Here is a 7,481-nt window from a genome sequence, read left to right on the forward strand (position 1 = left end):
TAATTATGCTATTAAATGAATATATGCATGTTTATGTGAATTATATTATAATATGATGTTATATGCATGCATGTGGGTTCACATTCGATTATTAGGGTATTTTGGTAATTTGGCCCATTGGGGGCATATTTGTATATTTGGGTGCATATTGTGATTTGTGAATGAGATCCCATTATTATGGAGATATATTTGAGCTATTCGACATGAGACGGTCTTATATTATAAATTAGCGGTTTTTTCATAACGGGGGTCTTTTATTGGGATATTGAGTTATGAGAATGTTATTTGATGATAAATTTGGAGTTATTGAGATCAGGAGGAAATTCTGGAAGTTTTGACTATAATGTCCCCGGGGGTGTTTTCGGGACCCCGAGCACTAGGTTTTATTTGAGGTTACTTAAGCTTGAAGTAGCTTGTCAGATAGAATCGTACGTTAGAAAACCTCTCGTTCTTTCCCGTTAGTTCATTTTACCGTTCGAAGCATATTCGAAGATATCTCGAGTTCTAGGAGTCGGAATCAAGTGAGGATCGAGGCATAGCGATCCTAAGAAAGATTAGAAGCTTCTTGACCGATGGATTTGACGAGAAACAACCCAATCAAAGGTAATCTAAGTTTTAAGTTTTGAGTTTTTAGAGTTTCTAAACATAGAATTAGCTTTTGTGAATCGTTGGGTTTTTGGTTCGTTCGAGCCTTGGGATTTGATGGTTTTTGATCATTGGGAAGCTTGGGAACTTTGATTTGATGATTTGGAATTATTTAGGTATGTTTTTAGAGGGTTTGGGATGAAGGAGAACGTGTTTGGGGATGGCCCTGGGTTGGGGGCTGCAGCCTTGTTCTTGGGCGCCGCGGCCCTAGCCCGAAGAAGCAGGTGGAGTGATTTTGACTTTGCTGGGCGCCTTAGCCCTTGCTCCTGGAGTGGCTGGGGGCTACGGCCCAAGGTGTTAAGGTCGCAGCCCTTGGTCAGGTTTGAGCCCGTTTGAGTGTTTTGGCCACGGAAACTTGGTTTTAGGCCTCGAGATTGTTCCTACTACTCGGATTAGTGGGGATTGATGTCCCGGAGGCTAGATCTTGGTTTGGGAACCTTTGTTAATCATATTATGGATGGTGTCCCATATTTGGTTATGATTAGGTGACCTCTAAAGGACTAAAAGTTAGATCGTTCTCAAGGGTCGTTCTTTTGTTCATTCTCGCTCGAATCAGAGGTAAGAAAACTGCACCCTGTGTACGTGACATGCATGATTATTGTTGAGGCATGTTGGTTGATAAATGTGGACATTGATTGCATATTAAATGCTAGCAAATATTGTTTACTTATATATGGCATTGACTAGTCAGGGACACTGACCTAAGAGTCAGAAACAGCATAAGCGTCCTGAACGTAGGGCCGAATGAAGATTAGATCAAATCGATATCAGCGTTGAATGACTCTAAGGCATTAATGCTGGACCGAACCTAAGGTCGATGAAACTTATAAGCGCTTGGCTAGTCTAAGACTAGTTACTCAGAGCCAGGGCCTATGGCCTAGGTGACTGCTTGTCACATGGCTAGGGAACGGTGTTCCATAGTTATGACTCTAGAGTCATGAGGAAGGTTATGTTGGTGACTAGTCATCATGCATCTATCCTGTTTAAGCTAGTGAAAGGTTCACTTATCTGCTAAACCCTGGTGACCCTATCGTCACATGGCTAAAGAAAGCTGTACCCACCTTAGTGACTTTTGCGACTGTCACTTGCCTGTTTTGGACTGAAAGTTCTGAATGATTATTATGATAATTGTTGATATTATATCATGCTATATTGTGTTTTCTTGTTGGGCCTTGGCTCATGGGTGCTATGTGGTGCAGGTAAAGGGAAAGAAAAGTTCACCCAGCCTTGAGTGGAGAGCTTAGGTGGTGATGTATACATATGCGGCCGCTTGACCACCACGGCCAAGGAATTCTCAGAGGAACTAGGGGGTTTACCCTATTTTTGCCGCTTAGGTCGGCGGTTTTGTAAATTTGAAACAGTAATGACCAGTTTGAGTTGTAAATAACTTGTAAAATATTTTATGGGCCCATGAATAGTTTTATGTATTAAATAAAATATATCCTTTCCTTTTTATTGTTTTTCTACCTTAGCCTGTTAATAACACTTAGAAGCACGTTTTAACCAAAGGACTCGGGTAGCGGGTCAAATTTCCGGTTCACCATAACTGTTCTGGGGTAACCAGGGCATTACACATTTCCTCCCAAAATTCACCCCAAAACCGTACCAAACCCACCATTTAATCTCAAAACATCCCTAGAACATCCCAGGCAACAAAACCCACTTTTCAAATGGATTAAAAACTCACCAAACCATAAAATCCAAATCAAAACTTAAGAAACTTAAGGAAACAGAAACTCAGAAAATTTAAGCTTAAATTACCTCCGATTAAGTCATTTTCCAACTAAATCCTCTGGCTATCAAACTTCTAGTCTTCTCTAGAATTGTTATGACTCTAACCTTGCTTGAATTCGAGCCCTAAATCTCGAGTTTCCTTCGAAAACGCTAGCGAGTGTCAAGTGAGAGAACGGGAGAGAGAATGAGAGTATTGAACGTGCTTTATGTTTGTGACAGGTTACTTAGGGTTCTAGTAACCTTAAGCAAACCCCAAGGCTCGGGGTACCCAAAACGTCCCTTAGGGTAAAATAGTCAAAATCCCCAGAACTCCCTCCTAATCTCGCTAACCCCAAATATATCCTTGAATATTTATTCCCATTACCCAATATCCCGGTAAAGTACTAAATACCCCTTGACTCACCCCGAGTCGAGTATAGGTCCTGTTGTGACTTTCCTGCTAACTTGCTCCCTAAGATCGCTTCGTGCCAAATAACCCAAATATATCCACATAATAATGTGTTCTCACACATATATCACATATATTCCAAATATACCCATAATGTGCCAAATTACAAAAATTGCCCTTCTGATAAGAAACGGATCCACATGCATATTTAATACACCTAAACATGCATATCAAGTCATCCTCCCCCCTAATCAAAGCCCTAAGCCTTATTAGGTAATTTGGGACATTACAATCATGCTCATTTACAGGGGCCCGGGTCCTAATCATAATCCAGGGTGCAGTTTTCTCACGTCTAGTCCAAGCACTGGATAAATAGAAATGACCCTCGAGCACGATCCCCTTTCGAGCCCTAGCGGTACCCTAGTGACAACCATAATAAAGGATATCCATCAATATCGAACGAAATAAAGGCTTCTAGATCAAGTCCTAGCCTCTGGGACCTCGAACTAAACCTGGTAATAGAATCATTCCCAAGCCCTTAGGTGTGAGTCCCCGCAACTCAAAACCTAAACTGACCATTTTCCCCAATTAGAGTTGCAACTCAGGCCCCATAGGGTCGTGGTGAGCCACAAGTCAGAGAGCTCTGAAACTCTCCTCACTCGACGCGCGCTGCGGCACAACCTGCCCAGTGACGTGGAACTTAAGTGCATCCAGGGACCTCCTTGTCCCTCTGAGTTCATGCGAGCTGCGACGCCTCAGGAATATCACCGCGGTGCGAACTTGCAAACCCAGAATTCTGCGTTTTCTTCTGAGCCAAAATCCCAAATTTTCCTCCCAAAACCAAACCACAGCCAAAACTAAGTCCCAAAAACGTTCCCAAACATCTCAATCAACATATAAACCCCAGAAACTCCATTAAAATTCCATTAACACCAAAATCCCAATCTTGAGCTTATAAGCTAAAAAACACAAAGAAATCAAACCAGAAATTCACCAAGATAAGAAAGAACTTTTACCTCAACTGAATGATTTCGACACTAGGCTGAATCTCAAACAAATCCCCAGCTCTAAACTCCTCCAAGCTCTCCCAAATTCCAAGCCTTTCTTCTAAAGATTTTAAGAATTCCCCAAGTGCCCAAGAGAAAAAGAAAAAAACAAGAGAGTGAGGGAGAGGGATCTACTGAGTGTTTCCTTTTGTTTTTTTTTTTGGTTATTTCTGAGAGCTTCTAGTAAGCTCAAGTCACCCTTTGGCTTGGAAAAGACCAAACTACACTTTGGTCAATTCAATTGCTCTTTAATGCCCCCAAGAGCAAAATCGTCTTTTGCCCCCATTTCCCACTAATCTAAATTAACACCAATATTCCCAATTAATCATCAATAAATTCTCATTACCCGATAATCCCCAATAATGTACTAAATTACCAAAATACCTCTAGGCTCATACCGAGCCAAGTATTTGATCCCGTTGTGACTAACCCACTAACTTGCTCACTAGGATCGTATATTCACATAATAATGTGGTCTAAATCACAATATATATATATACAAATACACTGTAATGCCCCAAATTTCCCTAATAAGGTTTAGGACCTTGATTAGGAGGTCGGGAGGGTCATAATTGATTTATTAGGCTATTAAATAATTACATGCATGTGTTATGTGAATTATATTATAATATGATGATAAATGCATGCATATGGGTCAATTTTTAATCATAAGGGCATTTCTGTAATTTGGTCGTTGAGGGCGTGATTGTGTATTTTCATGCATGTGGGTGAATTATAAATAATACCACATTATATGTGAATTTTTTCGAGCCATTCGACATGAGACGATCACGGAATGCAAGTTATCGGTCTAGTTATAACAGGGTTAATTTCGGGGCTCGGGGTGAGTCTCGGGGTAGTTTGGTGATTAGAAAATTGCTGGGAATTAAAAGGTAATGGGATATGATTTATTAGTATTTGAGAATATTGGGAATAATGGGAATTGGAGGACGTTAATTATGATTAGCAGGATAAGTGGCAAAATGACTATTTTGCCCTTAGTGGGTTTGGGAGAGTGTTTTGACCCTAGGGGCATAATGATCATTTTGGACCAAAATCAGTGACTTATTCACCTTTCCCCTCAGCTGAAGGTAACCTTAAAAAAAATAGAGCATCATTATCATCCTCTCTCTCTCTTCTCGATCATCATCCTTCCTCTTCTTCCTTTGTTTTTTTTTAAACTTCCTTTGAGGATCTAAGCTAGGAGAGCAAGGCTTGAGGGCTTAGGACCTTGGTTCAACCATTGAAGAGGATCTAAATCAAGCTTGAGGTAAGAAATTCAGCCATGAAAATCTTTGGCTTATACCCTGTTTTCTAGTAGTTTCAGCTGAGAATTTTGAAGTGGATAGTTGGGGATTCAATGAGGTTTTTGGAGAAGTTTGCTTGTGTTTTGATGAGGTTGAGGTATGAATGAAGTTTTGGGGTTAAATTATAGGTTTGGATTATGTTTGGGGTTGGTTTTGAAGCTTGGTTTTCAGGGGAAATTGCAGGGGAGAAGACCAGAGTTTTTCTGGTCTGTCAGTGGTGCCCCAGCGCTAGGCAGAGCAGGAATTGGGGGTTCTCTCTGACTTGGGCAGTGCCCCAGCGCTACCAAGCAGCGCCCCAACACTTGTTCACTTTCCAGCAAACCTATTTTTAGGGTTTGGGATGACTTTGAGGGCTCGGGGGATGGTTCCACTACCCCGTTTGGGTGGTTTGGGAGTCCTAAGAGCACGGGATTGGTCCCAGAGTGAGGTTTTAAATTATAAATCTTTTTATGATTTATTTTATTGATGGGATTCCATATTTGGTTATGACTAGGTGACCACTAAAGGATCAAAGGATTGATCGTTCTCAATGGTCATTCTTTTACTAATTCTTGCTTGAACCCGAGGTAAGAAAACTGCACCCTATATATGACATGCGTGATTATTATTGAGGCATGTTGAGTGATTAAATGTGGACATTGATTGCATATTAAATGCTTAGCAAATCTTGCTTATTTTTGAATGGCACTGACTTACTAGTCAGAATCGGCAATGGTGTCAGATCCGTCTGTGAAGCTGTGACTTACTAGTCAAGTTCATCAACAGTACTGAGCACTGGTTGTGTGTTACTGACCTAAGAGTCAGGAGCGCCATAAGCGTCATGAACGCAGAGCCAATGAAAGATTAGATCTAATTGACTTCTACATTGAATGACTCATATAGAGCATTGATGCTGGACCGACCCTAAGTTCGATGAAAATTATAAGCGCTTGACTAGTCTATGACTAGTTACTCAGAGCCAGGGCCAAAGGCCTAGGTGACTGTTTTGTCACATGGCTAAGGAAGCGGTACCCACAGTAGTGACTCTATGGTCACTCGGTAGGTTTATGTTGGTGACTATGTCATCAAATACCTATCTTATTTAAGGTAGTGAAAGGATCACTTATTTGTAAAGTGCAGGTGACTGTATCGTCACATGGCCAATGGGAACGGAACCCACCTTAGTGACTTTTACAACTGTCACTCTTTTACTTAGGGCTATAAGCCCAGTATGGTTATCGGAACCACCAGTGTTAAATCACTTATCTGATTAGGATTGACTTGATAGTCATCCACTCAGGAGGGTAGGATTTCTTATCCTGAATACCCCATCATTATTTGAACTTATTTGCATGCGTGGTTAAGGCTATCATTGCTAGGCATGCACGTTATGACTTGATTACATGTTATTACTATTCATGAGCATATTGAGTTTTCTTGCTGGGCTTCGGCTCACGAGTGCTATGTGGTGCAGGTAAAGGCAAAAGAAAGTTGGACCATCCTTGAGTTGGAGAGCTTAGGTGACGATGTGTACATATGCGGCTGCTCGACCGCCACGACCGAGGGTTGAAAGAGGAACTAGGGTTAAACCCTGTTTTGCAGCTTAGATCGGCTGGTTGTAAATATTTTCTTGTAATTAAACTTTAAATTATAATTTTGGGATCCCAATGTATATAGTAAATGTTCTAATGAAACGTTATATCTTAACCAAAGTTTTTAATCCCTAAATTGCTAATCATACTTAGTTACACGATTTTGGCCAAATGTCTCGATTAGCGAGTTTAGCACTGTTTAAATGCGCACCGTAACGGTCCCTGGAGTTTAGGGCTGTTACATACACCCTCAACGAGTGGAAATTACGAAAATACCCTTCTAATAAGAAACATGCCCACATGCATGCTTAATACACCTAAACATGCAAACATAGTCATATCATAATATAACTCACATATTCATATAATAATGTACACATATCACATAAACACCTAATTAATCTAATTATTCCCCTCCTGGCCCCCTAATCAAGACACTAAGCCTTATTAGGGAATTTGAGACGTTACAATTTTGGTGTCAGTACAACACCGACGCCTTTAAGTTATGCATTAAAAAATTAACTTAATATCATATTCGATCAATGTCATATCAATATACCATTGAAAAAAAATTAGATTTCTATATTACAATTCTCTATCAAAATTTTATAGTGATATCAAATGAATCATTGATGTCATATTTGTTATAATTGGTTAAATATAAGATTAAGTGTATTTTTATAATATAGTGCAAAACACTTAACGATTTCACATAATAGTGATGTGAAATTTAATTTTTGTTGTAGACATTTATAATTTATCCTTTTGAGTTTAAAATGATACATTGAAG

The sequence above is a fragment of the Humulus lupulus genome, chromosome X (assembly GCF_963169125.1).
Source record: "Humulus lupulus chromosome X, drHumLupu1.1, whole genome shotgun sequence".
NCBI lineage: Eukaryota > Viridiplantae > Streptophyta > Magnoliopsida > Rosales > Cannabaceae > Humulus > Humulus lupulus.